Source organism: Carassius carassius, chromosome 48 (assembly GCF_963082965.1).
Source record: "Carassius carassius chromosome 48, fCarCar2.1, whole genome shotgun sequence".
NCBI classification, from domain to species: domain Eukaryota; kingdom Metazoa; phylum Chordata; class Actinopteri; order Cypriniformes; family Cyprinidae; genus Carassius; species Carassius carassius.
In genome coordinates this window covers 13,996,895-14,014,112 of record NC_081802.1, presented here as the reverse complement: position 1 = coordinate 14,014,112, position 17,218 = coordinate 13,996,895, and the positions used below count along the sequence as shown (strand labels likewise).

The window sequence follows — 17,218 nt, the reverse complement described above, 5'->3', positions numbered from 1 at the left end:
ATGTGAATAAGAGTAGGAAAACAGTTTAGATTTGTAATATGATTCCCGACATATCTACATCATGAGTATGATTTTAACCTAATCTCATTTTATGGAAAGAACAGCGTGAAACACATAATGAGTAAATGAACTCAACCTTTCATGACCATCAGAGGGAAGATTTCTTAGCTTGTTTGGAAATATATATGGATCCTGATCCTCCAGTGAATATTTTCTTTGAATGATGTTTTATATATTGTTGCTGTTGTGCCTCTACACTGTCATAACTTGATTTCAGTTTATCGTTACAGTGCAGCACAAGAATGCAAATATTTAAATTGCATTCTCATTCATGAGCAGCTTAGCGAAAGAGCTGAGAAAAAAAAAAAAAAAACAGGGATATAGTTTGGAGTTTTCTGTACATTTGCTTTTTAAACTTTTGTTTATTGTATAGCGGGACAGGAAATGCTGTTATGAAGAAAAAAAAAATATATATATACAGTATATTTATTTGATGATAATATACTGCACTATACTTTTTTTTTTTTAAAACGGCTTAAATAAGGAACAGACAGAAATTTCATTTAGTTGCTTTGTGTTGATCAAGAATATGGAAACTGATTTATTAGATATTAAAAATATATATTTTTTTCTACACAAGGTGTAGTCCTGAGGTTCATTTCCCGTACAATGACATAACTCGCTGATTAACCACCACAGTATGATGCATTGTTGTGGAAACGAATTAGCTAATCACAACTGTTTCCCGACACTATTGTATATGTTTCGTAGATCCATCATTCAAACTACATTGGTTTGAGCTGTCGTCGTTCTTCTTCTTCTTCGCTCTAATGGCTGAGTGCAGTGCCATGAGCACATACCGCTACCTACAGTAATTTGGTTTTATTTTCTCTTTTTTTTTCAAACTTTATTATGAACATAGCACAGGACAATAGGTACAGAGAACACTACAAATACTGTGCAACCTGCACAACAAAAAAAGACATGTACAGTCCAGAGGATAATAACATATTAATTTATACAAGGGGAAAATTAAAAAATATTCAGTTCCTTCAGGAGATGAAATGTTCTTGTAACCTTCATATTTTGCATGTTTTCTATTGTTTTGTAATATGTTTGATAGTCCAGATGAAATACATTAAAGCTACGTTGTGAATTAGACCATTTACATTTGTGAATATGGTATTTTCCGAAGATAATAAACAGTTGAATTAAATTAAAAAATTTAATTTTAGGGTTTTATTTTCTCTTTTCTTTGACTTGAAATCCTACAATGACGTTACGTAGGAGTCAAGTAACAGTGCATCATTCATTTGTTCTGCAATTAATTATAAACATATACAGACATGGAGTTAAAAATGTGCTGTAAAAACTGTGAAGTAGTGTTGTGGACAACTGTTGTTTATTTTGCTCAATAAGTTTTCCTATTTAAGTGTCCTTGCCATTCAGCCATGTGTTAATGAAAATGACATGAAAACCCAAATATTCAAAGCATGAAATTGCAGTTCCCTTTCATAGGCCACTTCGATGCTGCGGTGACATCACCATATGGGAACACCCCTTGGTGTGTCGAATGTCTGAAGCCCTGTACCATTCCACCAATTGTATTGGCCAAATAGCACTTGGCACCGCCCTACACATTTATACCCATAGTATACCTGTGTATACCTATTTGTATATACTATGTGTATACCCATAGTATACCTATTTCGCAGAGATTTCATTTCCTTCAGGAAAGCAAATTTTCTGTGCCCAAGGAAAGCATCTTGCATTCTCAGCAACATCTACAATGAGCAGTGTTCTACTCCTCCTTGCGGAAGCAATGAGTCATCGAAAGTGCAAGGAGCTGTGTAACAGGTTTATCACGGGGGGTACCCATGAAAGGTGCATAGTGCGTAGTGCACTCAGGACGACAACATTTTGTCCACTGCAGCTTCAGAGTCAGAGGACATTCTGGACACATGCGTTTTTCTCCCTTCGAGTGGAAAGGAGAAATGCATTTCCCCTTCCTACAGTGAGCTGTTGGATGTGGTTTCTCATGTGGTGGATAAACTGGGGCTAGTTTGGGAAGTGGAGGCAGCCGAGACCCAATCTTCATCTAAGCTGGATCACTGTTTTCTAACTAGTCGTACACCTACACAGCCCCGTAGGCTGTTGCCCTTCCTCCTGGACCTCCACCAAGAGGTTTTGTGGTCGTGGAAACAGTGTTACTCGATGCACATTACAAATGCTGCGGCTGGGGATTTTGCCACCATTCCTGACATGGCAGACCGTGGCTATACAGCGATGCAGCCAGTGGAAGAGACTCTTGCCAAACATGTCGGGCCAAATTCGGCCACTGTCTGGAAGTCTCGCCCCCTTGTTCCTTCGAAGGCATGGAAAGTCACGTCCAACCTCGTCAGTAAGTCTTACCTGGCTGCAGGTCAAGCAGCTGCCACTCTCCATTCGATGGTGGTGCTTCAAGCCTACCAAGCGGAGCTCTTGAAAGAGCTTGACAAAGGAAAAGGTATCACCCCGCAGGCTGTGAAAGATCTATGACGGGTAACGAATTTGGCGCTACGTGCTACCAAACACACTGCCTGAGCAGTAAGCCATTCTATGGCAGGGATGCTAACAGTTAAGTGCCACCTTTGGTTTAACCTCACCGATATCAAATAAAAAGATGAATAATTTCTTATGAAAGCCCCAATTTCCAAGGATGGGTTGTTTGGAGAGGCAGTCACCTCAGTGGTGGAGAAATTTAGGGCAGCGAAGCAGCAATCAGCTGCTTTCTGCCAGCTGATTCCTCGCAGGTCAAAGAAACAGAGCGATGCCAGCCACCACCGGCGCGATCGTGTTCAACATTCTTACACCACCAATGGGTCGCTTCACAGGAAGAGCTTTCACCTATGGCAACCCTTCGTAAGGATTGGGGTCCTAGAGCTTATCTACCGGCTTTCCAGCGACAACGAAAAAGGCTAGACCTGAGTTTGACGGCAAAGACCTCTCGTTCTCAGGCCCCTAACAGCAGTTCCTGACACTTCTGCTGTTCGTCAGGGACTGTGCCCTCCATTAGAGAGCGCTGTTGGACCACTAATTTGCATTCAACCCTCTCACTGCAGTCCCCATGCTTGCCCGGCATTCCGCAATTGGTATTACGCAAAATTTGTCACAGATACACCATTCAGTTTCGAAAAGGCCTGCCTCCTTTTTGCAGGGTCCTTCCCATGATTGTGAGTTCGGAAGAAACTGCAGTGCTGTGACAAGAGATGTCATCTCTGCTGAGATAAGGGACTATAGAAGAAGTACACCCCTCTCAGATGGAGTCTGGTTTCTACAGCCGTTTACAACCTATATTTGATTTAAGCTGTTTGAATCTTGCACTCAGGACGAGCAAATTCAAGATGTTGACGGTAAAATCTATTCTGTCTCAGATTGAACCAAACAATTAGTTAGTCACAATCGATCTTAAGGATGCATTCCTTTATATTCAGATCAACAAGAAGACACAGGAAGTTCCTCAGATTCACTTTAGAGGGCAAAACTTATCAATTCCATGTTCTTCCCTTCGGCTTAGCCCTGGCTCCACAGACTTTCACAGAATGCATGAGCGCAGTTCTGGCCCTGTTGCGGCACCAGGGCATTTGAGGCTAAATTACCTAGAGGATTGGCTGGTATTAGCACAATCACAGACTCAAGCACACTCGCATCGAGATCTTGTGCAGAATCATCTAAGCAGCCTGGGTTTATGCACAAATTTCCAAAAGAGTATTTTGATCCCCTCTCAGCAGATAACCTTTTTGAGGATAGATCTGGACTTTTGCGCGATGACAGCAAGAATGTCTCCCCCACGCATTCAGTCTTTCATGTCATGCGTTCGCTATTTCAAAGCAGAACGCTCAGTGATGGTGAGTTTGTGCCTAAGACTTTTGGGTCTAATGGCAGCAGCGTCCCCTGTAATCCATCTTGGCTTACTTCACATGCGTCCATTTCAATGGTGGATGAAAAGCCAAAGGATTTCACCCCGTTGTTTTCCGCATCGAATGCTTTCGGTGACACAGAGGTGTCTTATGACGATAAAGAACTGGATGTTGACCAAATTTCTTTTGGAATTGTGTTTGATTGGGGGCCTGTTTTTGCTGCGAGACTGTCACGATGGACGAGTCATTGACAGGTTGGGAGGATGTTTGTCAAGGACACCCAGCCCACTGGACTTGGATGAAGGCACAATGCAGCTGGCATATAAACAGACTGGAGCTGCTGGTGGTCTTTCTTGCTCTCCAATATTTTTTCAAGTCTGCTGATTGGCCGTCATGTGTTAATCAGGTCAGCATAGTGGTTGTATCATATTTGAATCACAGAGGAGGATACGTTCTCGCCCCCTGTGCAGGCTGGTGAGGAACATCCTTCTATGTTTTCAGAAGAGATTTCTGTTGACCCGTTTGGTTTATGTCCCCGGACACTTGAACTTCAGAGCGGATTTGCTCTCGAAAAAGAGCCTGGAGGAGGGGGAATGGAGGTTGCACCCCCAAACGGTGAGCCCTATATGGCAAGCATTTGGAGAAGCGGAAATGGACTTATTCACATTATGCACGACTATGCAATGCCCACTATGGTTCTCCCTATCCCCCCATCGCCCGTGGGATTGGAAGCTCTAGCACACGAATGGCCCAGGAGCGGTTTGAATACTTTTCCTCCAATTCGGCTAATTCCAGCAGTGCTTTCCAAAATACGGTTGGACAGAGTGGTACAACTGTTGTTGGTGGCTCCGTGGTGGCCCACTCAGCCGTGATTTGCGAAACTGATCAATATGTTAGCGGGCTCTCCATGGGAGATTCCCCTCACATTGTCGCACGAACGGGGAATGATTTGGGACTCAAGGCCAGATCTACGGAAGCTGTGGGTGTGGCCTTTGAGCGGGGTGAGTTAATATGTCCCTGTCTCTCAGTAGAGACCACCGAGACTATAATTATTCTAGGGCAGTTTTTACGAGATGTTTATATTACTTCAAATGGAAACTATTTACTGTTTACTTCCCTTTCACTACAGTACAGAATCAGAGATTCTTCAAGACCGTTTTTCAAAAGGAGTAACACCAGCCATTCTTAAAGTGTATGTGGCAGCCATAACAGCTAACCATGCATATATAGACAGTGTTTCAGTGGGTCATCATCCTCTGGTCTCTTGCTTTATGCAGGGTTCACGATGGCTGAGACCTTTCTGCAATGCACGAGTTCCATCGTGGGATCTATCTATTGTATTGTGAGAATTATCTGGACATCCGTTTGAGCCCTTGGAAACTTGTGTCTGAAAAAATCCTGACTCTAAAGACAGTCCTTCCTTTAGCTTTATCCTCCCTCAAGAGAGTTTGGGATTTACAAGCTCTTTCTGTTTCACCTTTTTGCATAGATTTTGCACCAGGATTTGTGAAAGTTTTGCTGCGACCAAGGCCTGATTATGTCCCTAAGGTCGCTTTGAATCATTTTCTCTTCCAGCAGGTGGTCTTGGAGGCTTTCTCCCCCACAGAGGCGGGGCTAGGAGATCTAAGCCTTTGTCCTGTGAGAGCACTGAGGGTGTATGTTGATTGCACAGGCCAACCAGCTGGTTTTGGGCATAAAAATAAAGGCTGTGCTGTCACAAAGCAACGCATGTCCCATTGGCTGGCGAAGGCTATATTCTTAGCCTATGAGGTGCACGGATTTGCTTCGCCCTTAGGAATTCAAGCTCATTCCACGAGGGCAGTGGCTTCATCGCAAGCCTTCCTCAGTAGATCATCAATGGACGATATATGTGCTGTGGCAGGATGGTCCTCACCGAGCACTTTTATCAAGTTTTACAGCTTGAATGTGAGGACGGCTCCTGGCTCCCGGCTCCCGGGTTCTCTCCAATTGAGCAGATGCTTTCCTCGGATACCAGATATCTCAGGTACATCAGGTGTGATGGTATATTTATGATGGTATATTCAGGTGTGATGGTAAATTTGCTGTTAATTTACTCAATCTCTGGCCATCCAAAATGTAGGTGACTTTTTTTTTCTTGAGTAGAACAGTTAAGATGATTTTCAGCTAGAACCATGGTGCTTGGTGATCCATAAAATGCAAGTGGCTACCATTTTTTTTTTTCCAGAATAAAAAATGCATTTCAAGGAAGACAAAATGAATATCTGTTATTAGTGGCGAAGCTACGGGGCAATGGCCCGCCCACTTTCAGCTGTGGCCCACCCAGAGAGAAGCTGGTAATAAATGTTATTTATCAAAAGATAATAATTAATGTATAGTTTCACAATAACATCATATGTGTGATGATATGTATCATCATGTGCTTTAAAATGTATTTAACGTGAGTTTTCATGGTCAATTACAGGCAATTGCCTATTACATTTCCCTTCTTCCTATTGGTGCATACCATACACTTGTGATTGGTCTGTTTATGTTAGTCCCACCCACTATTATGTTATGTTAATGACGTGAGGACACGGGTGTTTGAAAATAGTGTTAAATTTGAAAGTTGAGTTTGAAAATAGTGAAACAAACCTAATTCAGTTTTAAAAAGTATATATTGGATTTCCCAAATTAAATGTAAGTCTTAGCACTGAATCCTGGCTGCCTACAAATGAAACCAGACCAGCGGGTGATGGATTTATAGATTAGAAACTTCTGAGCCAAACATCTTTAAATAATCTAAGGTAATGCTTTACATACAGTAAACTTTTGTAAATGTTTGTCAATGCCTTAACTAACATTAACAATGAGAAATACATTTGGTACAGTATTAATGAATCTTTGTTGACTTGAGTTAATAACATTTCAACACCTCATTAGCTCAGGTAAGGTTAACAGATAAAACTATGAATTTCAATAATGTATAAGTAAATGTTGAAATTAAAATTAATGTATTCAATGTTTTAGTAGTATTGTGTATTAAATCTTTGTGCTGGATTTTCTATTCGCAATTTGATATGCAGTTTTCATATGCTACACTTCGTCCACCCAGTTTCATGTAGGCCCACCCACTTAAACATTTCTGGCCTCGCCACTGAAGTCACACCAATTCTTCCACCACTCAACACACCCAATCACCCAGTACTAACCAGACGCACCTGTTCATCATCAGCTCATTACTTTTCTAGCACTATATAAGCACACACTTCCTTCCGTCTCATTGACTAGGTTTACATGGACATCAGTAATCTAATTATTCATATTATTCTGAATAAGACAATATTACGATTAAGGTGTTTACATGAGTTGCTGTTATAATATTTCTTTCATGTTCCCGATTTACATGTTACAGTACATAGATCAAATTAATGGCACATATCATTACATAATCACCAAGCGATGCCATCCGGTGTCCCCTTCAGAATTTCACGTAAAAACATATAGTTTGTCTTCATTAGGGTGTTTCGTTTTTAATTTACTGAGAGGTTCAAGTTCAGTTAACTATTTGTTATACTATCCATGCAAGCAGACGATGGTGTTGTTGAAGCCATTCTTTTGTATGCCGTCAAATGGTTGACCACTGTCATGTGTGTAAAAATGCAGTGAAAAGTCCTACACAACGGTAATAATGTGATTAAGGTGAGTACATGTTTGAAGTACATGTCGCACTTCAATAATGCAACTAAAATAGAAATACTCCACGTGTTTTAATTCGATTAGTGTTTACTTTGATTATTACTTTAGCCGTATTAAGATATTAAAAAATCTCTGTTTACATGGTAGATTCTTAATCAGAGTATTGTCTTAATTGCATTAAAATCTGAGTATTGTTGTCAATGTAAACATACTGATTGTCTGGTCTCCACTGTGGATTACGGACTCTCTCCTCATGCACATTTACTTGCTCTAAGGCAGGGATAGGAAACTTCGGCATCGGGAGTGCCGCTGTCCTGCAGAGTTTATCTCTAACCCTAATCAAATACAACTGAACAAGCTACTGTAATCAAGATCTTCTAGATTACTAAGGCTAAAGACAAGTGAGGTTTTTTCAGGGTTGGAGCTAAACTCTGCAGGACATCAGCACTCCAAGACCGATGTTGCCTACCCCTGCTCTAAGGTCTTCTCGGCCTCTTCTTGGCTCTACTTGCCTTCATCCAGTTCCTGGACTCCTTCTCTTAACTATATCTGTGTCTCTGAGTCTGGTACAGTACCTATGGCTTCTAACATTACACTGATTTCTTATGAAGCTGGCAGAGCTGTCAAAGGAATTTGATAAAGGTATTTCCTTTTCTAATTCCCCTGTGGTCTTGAGTGAACTGCTTGGATGTGGATGCACTCTCTTTCTCAACATCTGATCAAGCAGACAGCACATTTTGGTATCCAGCCAGGAATAGAGGGGAGGAAAAGAAAGTGATGAAGTCCTTCCAGCCCTCCTGCCCCACATATAAGACCTACTGTGGAAGAGCAGTAGCAGCAAATCACCTATGGTAGATTGGATGAGTGATTTATGTCTGATCAAAACCATACTGTGACGAATGGGGTGGGGCAGAGAGCCGTGGGAATGAAGCGAGGCTGGTGGAGTGATTGGAAATGAACGTCACCTGCGACACTCACCGGTCTCGAGTCCGACGGAGGAGATTGGAAGGATACAAAAGAGGAGCAACGACAATGAAGGACGAGAGAGGACCAGGCCTGGGATTTATTTTGTGTTTAGTTTTTATTTGTTTTGTGTTTATTTTATTATTAAAGTCTTTGTTTGACTGTCCACCGGTTCCCGCCTCCTTCTTCCTGATGATTATGAAGGTTTTATATTATTACACTGGTGCTGAAACCCGGGAGAAGGAGGGGCGCGCTGCCGAAGATCCCTCGCCACTGTGGTGAAACCGCGGTGCCATCGAGCATGGCGTAGCAGTCAGCCTCCATGGACACTCGAGGCGGTGGGCTGGAGTGAGTTGCCGGGGACGGACGAGCTCACCGCCGGCCACCCGCGATGTGGAGGGGTGGCTGCCGTCCATGAGGGAGCGGAGGAGTCAGCGCCATTCACCAGGGAGCCTGAGCCTGCTGCCGTCCGAGATAGAATCGGGAGGAGCAGGGAACAGGGGACTCCTGCCGGCTGCCCAAACACGGAGGAGTCGTCGCCGTCCACCGGCCACCACCGATTACAAAACTATACAGGTATTCAAGGGCAGGCTCTAAGATGGTTTAGATCCTACCTGTCCGATCGCTACCATTTTGTTTACTTAAATGGGGAATCTCATTTATCATCAGTAAAATATGGAGTGCCACAAGGATCCGTCCTAGGTCCCCTTCTATTTTCAATATACATGTTGCCCCTTGGTAATATTATTAGAAAATACGGAATTAGCTTCCACTGTTATGCTGATGATACTCAGCTATATATCTCAACAAGACCAGATGAAACCTCTAAATTATCTAAGCTAACAGAGTGTGTTAAAAATGTAAAAGATTGGATGACCAATAATTTTCTCCAATTAAATTCGGATAAGACAGAGATATTAATTATATTCTTCTACAGTCAAAAATCTGGGTGTTAGATTAGACAGCAACTTGTCTTTTGAAAATCATATTTCCCATGTTACAAAAACTGCATTTTTCCATCTTAGAAACATTGCCAAGCTACGAAACATGTTGTCTCTTTCTGATGCAGAAAAGCTAGTTCATGCATTTATGACCTCTAGACTGGACTATTGTAATGCACTTCTAGGTAGTTGTCCTGCTTCTTCAATAAACAAGCTACAGGTAGTCCAAAATGCAGCGGCTAGAGTCCTTACCAGGTCAAGAAAATATGATCATATTACCCCAATTTTACAGTCTCTGCACTGGCTACCTATTAAGTTCCGTATCAGTTACAATTTATCATTACTTACCTATAAGGCCCTAAATGGTTTAGCTCCTGTGTACCTAACTAGCCTTCTACCACGCTACAATCCATCACGCTCCCTAAGGTCACAAAACGCTGGACTTTTGGTAGTTCCTAGGATAGCAAAGTCCACTAAAGGAGGTAGAGCTTTTTCACATTTGGCTCCCAAACTCTGGAATAGCCTTCCTGATAATGTTCGGGGTTCAGACACACTCTCTCTGTTTAAATCTAGATTAAAAACGCATCCCTTTCGCAAAGCATTTGAATAATGTATCTTAAAATGTGAGTGTAGTTGCATCTGATCAAATGTGCATTCTTATTCTTTAGCTTGGGTTAAACTAATAAATTTTACTTTGTTGGAACAGCAGCTATGCTAATCATGTCTCTATTTGTTTCTATGTTTTGCCACGGGATTCACATCCCGTGGTAACTAGGATTTACACAAGCTCCAGTCTGGATCCAGAACACCTGAGAAGAGATGATGCTGACCCTCAGAGGACCCCAGATGATGCTAACCCTGAATCAACAACAGAACTAACAAATATTGCTACAAGTGTGACTGTATCATATAATAATTATTAATTATTATTAATATTAATAATGTTCATCATCTGGCTGACTACGACTTGTATACATTTTTCTACAAATCCTGTCATACGTGCACAAACTGACAGTCACCACTTACAAGCTATTACTAAATATTGTAGAAACATAATTTTTTGTAAAGTTGCTTTGTAACGATTTATATTGTAAAAAGCGCTATACAAATAAACTTGAATTGAATTGAAATGCATTTACTGGGGCCCTAAATTAAAACATAGATCCTTTATGGAATTTAGTTATGAATAAGAATGTTTACCTTCATTTTCAAGGTCTAACAAACATTTGGAAAGTAGACATGACAGTTGCATTTCAGTGGTTAAACAGTTAAACAGTGGTTAAACTTGTTGACAGTAAATTTACAAATCAGCACCTAACCACCCTTGTGGGTTTGTTACTGTTACAACTAAACACCGTAAAAGGGTAGAAACATGTCAGCTAAACAATGATACGAAAAATATACTGTAGGCCAAAATCGCTAACAGTTAAAGTTACAGTTAAAAATTAAAGGTGCAGTGTGTACATTTTAGCGGCATCTAGCGCTGAGGTTGCGAATTGCAACCAACGGCTCAGTCCCACGCTCTCCGACACAGGTTAAGACAGCAGAGAGCAATGAGATTTCTTTACAAAGGTTAATCAAGGAACCATATTTACTTAATTGTACAATACATGGATGGTATTGCAAATTCATTGGTACAGTTGTGAGACTCTTTCAAACTTACCTGATTATCATGGACACAACCAGCTGGGGATAATTCACATGGAACCCAATCAAGCCCACATCATGCCTACATTGACCTCACTGTGCAATGTTGTCTGTGGTGGCCAAATGTTATCAATATACGGTATGTTTTATATGACTATATTGACTATTTGACTGATTTACTTCAATATATTCAAGACCTCTGACCTTCTACTGAATTTTCACCTTTATTAATATTAAACATGATTCTGACTTACTATATCTAAAAACCATCTGTCTTTCATGTCTAGACTTTAATTAATCAATAACAGTCATGGCAACAGCTTAGTTTTCTTCTCAATTCTTTCGTTAGACCACAAAGTATTGAGCTAGTTCACTGAATAATTAAGTCTGATATCTAATAATAAAAATAAGATGGTCTTTTCAGCAGGCATGCTTGTGAAGTTTGATCCAAAAATGAAATGATGAAATGAACAGCAGTAAATTTAATATATTAGTAAATGTACTCAGACTTACATGATTATGTGATTGAAGCTTCCTGCCGTAAAACTCTTCTCTTGTTCTTCAAGTCAAACGTTTCTCTTATATGTCCCTGCTGGGAGAGAGAGAGAGAGATTTCAATACAACAAGGAAACACAGCCTGGCTTTTGCAAAAATTTGCTTTTCAAATAGATTTAAATAATTCATTATTAAAAACTTGTTCTACAGCAAGAAATTACCTGTATTCTTTTTCTTATAGCTGAGCTCAATCCCTAAAGTTGTTCTCTCTTGTTTTGATCCTGACAGATTGTTCAGCTGCTGTGAGACTCAAAGATAATATTTACTGACGTAATCTTGGGACGAGGAACTCATAGAGACTGAGGGCATCTGTCAGAGATGAGAAGGCAAGTGGACAAGTACAGTCTGTTTTGTGGTCATCAGATCACCAAGACATCCTCATTCTGATCTAAAAAGAAACTAAGAGAGAGAGAAAGAAAAAGTCTCACACGCACAGCCTTGTCTTGAAATTACCCTCCAAGCCTTGTTTGTTTATAGGATACAGTATCAGCATGCAGGTTTGGTTGCTAGTTTTAAATCAGATGAACTTTCTGAATTCAAATATCCAGTTATTAAAAGTTTTAAAAGCACTTTTTCTTGGTTATTTGATCATTAGGAAACATTCTAGTTCACAATCCTTCAAACATAATGGGAATTTTACTTCTGAATCAAGTAACATTTCGACATCAATCTAAATGTTTCAGGTCACACATCATGAACAATGCTAACGTTTTGTGAAACGGAAACGTTTTAAAGACCAGATGACTTTGAACAAATATTTTAATAATGTTACTGGAAGAATGGTTGTTCTTAACCTTTTTCATTGTACAGCTCATACAAAAATATTTGTAAACTGAAACATCTTTATTTTTATTTAGAATATCAGTCAATCTGACACACTTTGTGTTGATTTACACAATTTTTTATGGTTTTTATTAACAGATCTGAATGTAACAGTTGCTCTTATCCTGACATGAGAACTTTGACCTGACAAAAACTAAAAACACGAGCTCATTGAAATATGAAAACAAGCTATTGTTGTGTCTGGATGTTTTTTTTTTGATTAACATCTCACTGTCCTTCCAGCTTCAGAATGAAGAGATCAGATGAGATGTGATCATGATCGGGCTGAAAAATGTCAAAGGCAAAGACGACATCTACAGTAGCAGAGTTATGGGATTTGAGCAATGTGGAGCTGCTTGTTTGCAAATGTCTCATGACGTCATGGAACACGAAGATATCATTATCACAAAAATACATAAATAAATAAGAGGTCTGAAGAATTTTCAACTGGGGTTTGTGTTTTTTCTTGATGTCACCATTGTTGAGATTCATGTGTTGCTGCTTGATGTCTGTGTGTGTCGAAATAATATAATAGTTCAAAACATTTTCTGTATAGAACATATTTTAAAAAAAATCCTTCATTCCTGATTGTTGCAACACTACTGGCTTTCATGCCGCAGTATCGGAGGGATGGTGAACCTAAATTAATGGAGCAACAAACTTATGATCAGTATTTAGGACTCAGATGAGATCAGTGAATTAGACCACTTCATCATGCTTATATTAGAATCAATATTTAGCCATCATCACCTGATCACATTCAGTCTTGGATTGCTTTTTTTTTTTTTTTTTTTTCATGTTTTATAAACAGATTCAGCAGCCAGAGAAAACAAAAAATATTCAAGTCAAGGTCAGATGAACACTGAGCACTGAAAGCAGAAGAGCGTCCAAGTGCCATCATTCAGTGTGGGCCAGATCTGGAACTAAACAATGTTGCTGTCAGGGATTATTTCTATTCTTTCCGACAACAAAGCATGTGAACGTGACGAGCTGGTGATCATGGCTTCAGATATGGGAAGTTGGAAATTTCTGATAGCATGTGCATCATGAGTCCAAGACAGTTTTCTGATTATTTCATTCATTCACCTGACACAAACATATATTTGAAGTGATATTATGTGTGAACATTCTTGGCTTTCTCTCTACACTGGCATCAGGCAAAACTACAAGTGTCTATGCACACACTTGTTAGACTGGAAATCTAATATGGCCACCATATGAAACTACCCCATTAGAGATGTGTGTACCTTTAAAAAAAAAAAAAAAGATGTATCTATTATAGCATCTTAATTGCAAAAGGCTTAAATCTTGTAATTGTTACTAAGACATATTGCCTGTTTTGCTTAATGCCTTGAGTAAGTGTAGAGGAAGTGAACCTTTAATATTACTTTCTGTGACAAGAGTAACTTTTTAGCATACAATCTGTGGAATTCAGAAGACAAACCTTCAGTCCATTCTTGGAAATGTGTTTAAGATGACTGATAGCATCAGTAATGTTCTCCAAACAGGGTTAGAACACACATGCATGTCTGTCCCACTAATCGCAGAACTACTGTATGTAGCAAAAAAAAAGTTGCTCAAAAGAGTAACCAGTAACTATGGCTTGTGGAAAGTAGAGCACCAAATTGCAACACTGTATTGTAGAAGAGATGATAGTAACTTCAAGACTTTAGTTTGAGGCATTAAGAAGCACTTTAAAGTGAAGTGACTTCAGCCAAGTATGGTAATCCATACTCAGAATTCATGCTCTGCATTTAACCCATCCAAAGTGCACACACACAGCAGTGAACACACACACCGTGGAAACACACCCGGAGCAGTGGCCATCATTTATGCTGCGGCATCCAGGCAGCAGCTGTGGTTCAGTGCCTTGCTCAAGGGCTCGTGGTATTGCCGGCCCGAGACTCAAACCCACAACCCTAGGGTTAGGAATCAAACTCTCTAACCAATAGGCCATGACTTTTTGACTTTTTAAAATTCACAGCCTGACTTCAAAAGTGAAGTAGACTTCGAAATGAACTTTTAAACTGTATATTTGGCATCTTCAAGAAAGATGTTAGTTATATTAAGACTTTTAAACAGGTTGAGTTTAGAAAGATAAACATTTTAACCCAACAGACATTAAGATTTCATCTTAATTTATTTGCTATAGTGATCTGAGTGTATGCTGCTCTAAGACCAATATTTGGAGCTTTTCCAAGCCCTGCACTTAGTTTGACTGTATACTGCGCTATTTTATTATTGCTTCAAAAATATACACTAGATTCATCCATTAAGAGTAACTTGTTTGTCACCGCCTTTCAGTTACTTTGTCTTAGTTTCTGTGTTCATGGACTTGTTCTAGCTTCGCGCCACATATTAGTTATCATTGCTATTCATTTAATTGTCACAACTGTTTGTCTTTAATTCTATCACTTGCCCTATATTTAAGTTGTTCTAGTTAATCATTTGTTTATGCCTAGTTCACACTCTTTAATGAACGTGAGTTGTATTTTTAATCAGCTTTCATTATCTTCATCTTCTGACCTTCTGGGACACCGTGTCATTAATCTGTGACAATATAGCAGTTAGTTTCCATGCTACCTTAATATTAGCATGTGTTTTTTATGATCTGATATTTGCCTCAAAATTCACTAAATCAGTGTTTCCCAACCTTTTTCAACTTGCGGCCCACACAACCAAACACATATGTTTGCGCGGCCCACTGCAAAAAAATTAACTGACCCCGCTATTGTTGGGTTAATAACTTAGTACTCAGAAGCTAGATTGTTAACTGTATTTATTGAATGAACTAGGGCTGTGCAATATGAACAACAACAAAAAAAACTATCGCAATTTCTTTGATAATTCTGCGATTTCGATTTTAATCACAATTTTGACACACACACAGATATGCTTTACAGTCATAAATGCATTCAGGATGAATTTGAAACATATTTCCAAAAGAAAAACAATTAGATCCTTATCAAAAAGTTGTAACGTCTCTAGAACAGACATAAGTCAAAATAATCACTACAGTAAAGATGTAACAAAATGTATAGACTTATGGCAAAAAAAATATATAAATAAATAAATCCTGTGTCCAGGGACTTTTTTTATTTTTTGCCATGCATTGTTCATAGAGCTCATTAATTGTAGCGGTGCCTCAGGTGTTGAAATAGATTTGTTATACATTATACAGCTTCACATGTTTGCAGTGTGTGTACAGTATGTGTATGCGGTGCAGAAGCAGCAGCGAGAGCGCATTAATGTAACTCGAAAGCACATTAAAATAATGCACGAGCGCAAATCTCTCTGTTTGCATGCAGATTTCCTTTGCTCTGTCACAAAACCAGACGTGCTTGCTCAGATACACTCTGCTCTCGTCCGGAGAGCACTTAAAACATTTCTCCTCTCACTTAAACTGCATCCTGTGCACTCACAACTCTCTCTCTATGCTCATGTGCTAGATATTAATTATTTTCGCTTGTTTTTACTTCTAGCCTTTTACTGCGTGCAGTGTGAACGCTCTGATCCGTTAACATGGGCTCGGAAAAAAGACGCATCACAGACAGTGTGTGAACCTGGAGTTAGGCATATGCCTGGTCTTTTCTGTTCTTGCGCTAGGCCTGCTGCATTCTGATTGGATCGGATAGCATATTGTGGGAGGTCAGGTCCGCGGAAAATCGTGCACACTCAAATCGTGATTTTATGACGATTTCTAATAACCGCAGAGCCCTAGAATGAACTGGCAATGAACTGAAAATAACTCGGGCTGGCACTGCTCAGCAAAACGGGAAAACCAGATCCAGGCAGAGCTCGGCAGCGGGTAGACAGTCAGCGGAGCAAGCCGTCAGGAGGGGAACACATTGACAGTCATTTATGTTGACCCTGTTGACAGCCTTGATTTATGCATGTTTGAAATTGTTGTTCTGTAGCATATGCAGCAAAAATATAAATTGGTGGTTTATTCTTAAACCAATCAGCGAGCTCGAATAGTGGAATCATAGTTAGTTTAATATTTATTTTTTGTTAATTAATTATATATATGACATTATGTTATTATGTTATGACTAGACATTTTTACATATATTAACAATATTATTATTTCTTTTAATATTAATTGGCGGCCCACCTGCAATACCATCGCGGACCATCACGGACCACAGGTTGAAAACCACTGCAGTAAATCAAATTAAAATGTAAAAGTTAAAAACGTAAAAGTGAAAATGATGAGCTTAACAAAAATAGTCCATGTTTTGGAGTCAATGTGGCTTCTTCATTAATGATGGGATTTAATGTGACATTTTCTGTAAAAGACAAAAATATCAGATAATTTTGACTGGCTAGAAATAAATTTGAATGACCAATTATGGTTTATATTTTGTGTGTGTTTTTTTTTTTTTTTTTTGTATATTATTTACCTTTTTATATTATACTGTATCTTTTGCATGGCAATGATTTATTTATGTTTTATATTAAAAATCTTATTTGTTTGTTTAATTGTACAATGTTGTTCTAAACAAAGCATAATTACTTATCAGTATCACTACTCACATAATCCACACACCAGCCTATAGTTTTTTTTAATATAGGACAGCTCCTTTATTACTGAACAAATGTAATACAGCTAGAAGTTTGAATGTTTTACACACCTTTGATGAAGACCTGTTCTTGATTGGTGAAGCTGGAATACATCCTTCTTGATTCTTCAAGAGGAAAATTTTTTGTTTTGTTCAAGGAATTTTATTTTTG

The 17,218-nt window shown here is 39.3% G+C and overlaps 1 protein-coding gene and 2 long non-coding RNA genes across 5 annotated transcripts in view; 1 reads left to right on the top strand and 2 right to left on the bottom strand.

Moving 5' to 3' along the window:
• Positions 1–17,218, bottom strand: part of LOC132131520 (CD276 antigen homolog) — a 440,273-nt gene that overhangs the window by 285,576 nt on the left and 137,479 nt on the right. The window lies entirely within an intron of this gene.
• LOC132131525 (uncharacterized) overlaps positions 1–17,218 on the bottom strand; it is a 187,221-nt gene that overhangs the window by 135,423 nt on the left and 34,580 nt on the right. For all 3 annotated transcript variants that reach the window (XR_009428886.1, XR_009428884.1, XR_009428885.1), the window contains exon 4: positions 11,621–11,653. This is a non-coding gene — a long non-coding RNA (uncharacterized LOC132131525). The remainder of the gene's footprint in view (positions 1–11,620; positions 11,654–17,218) is intronic.
• Positions 10,979–12,019, top strand: LOC132131528 (uncharacterized). The gene is made up of 3 exons (XR_009428889.1): positions 10,979–11,032; positions 11,147–11,246; positions 11,891–12,019. It is a non-coding gene; the product is annotated as an uncharacterized LOC132131528 (long non-coding RNA).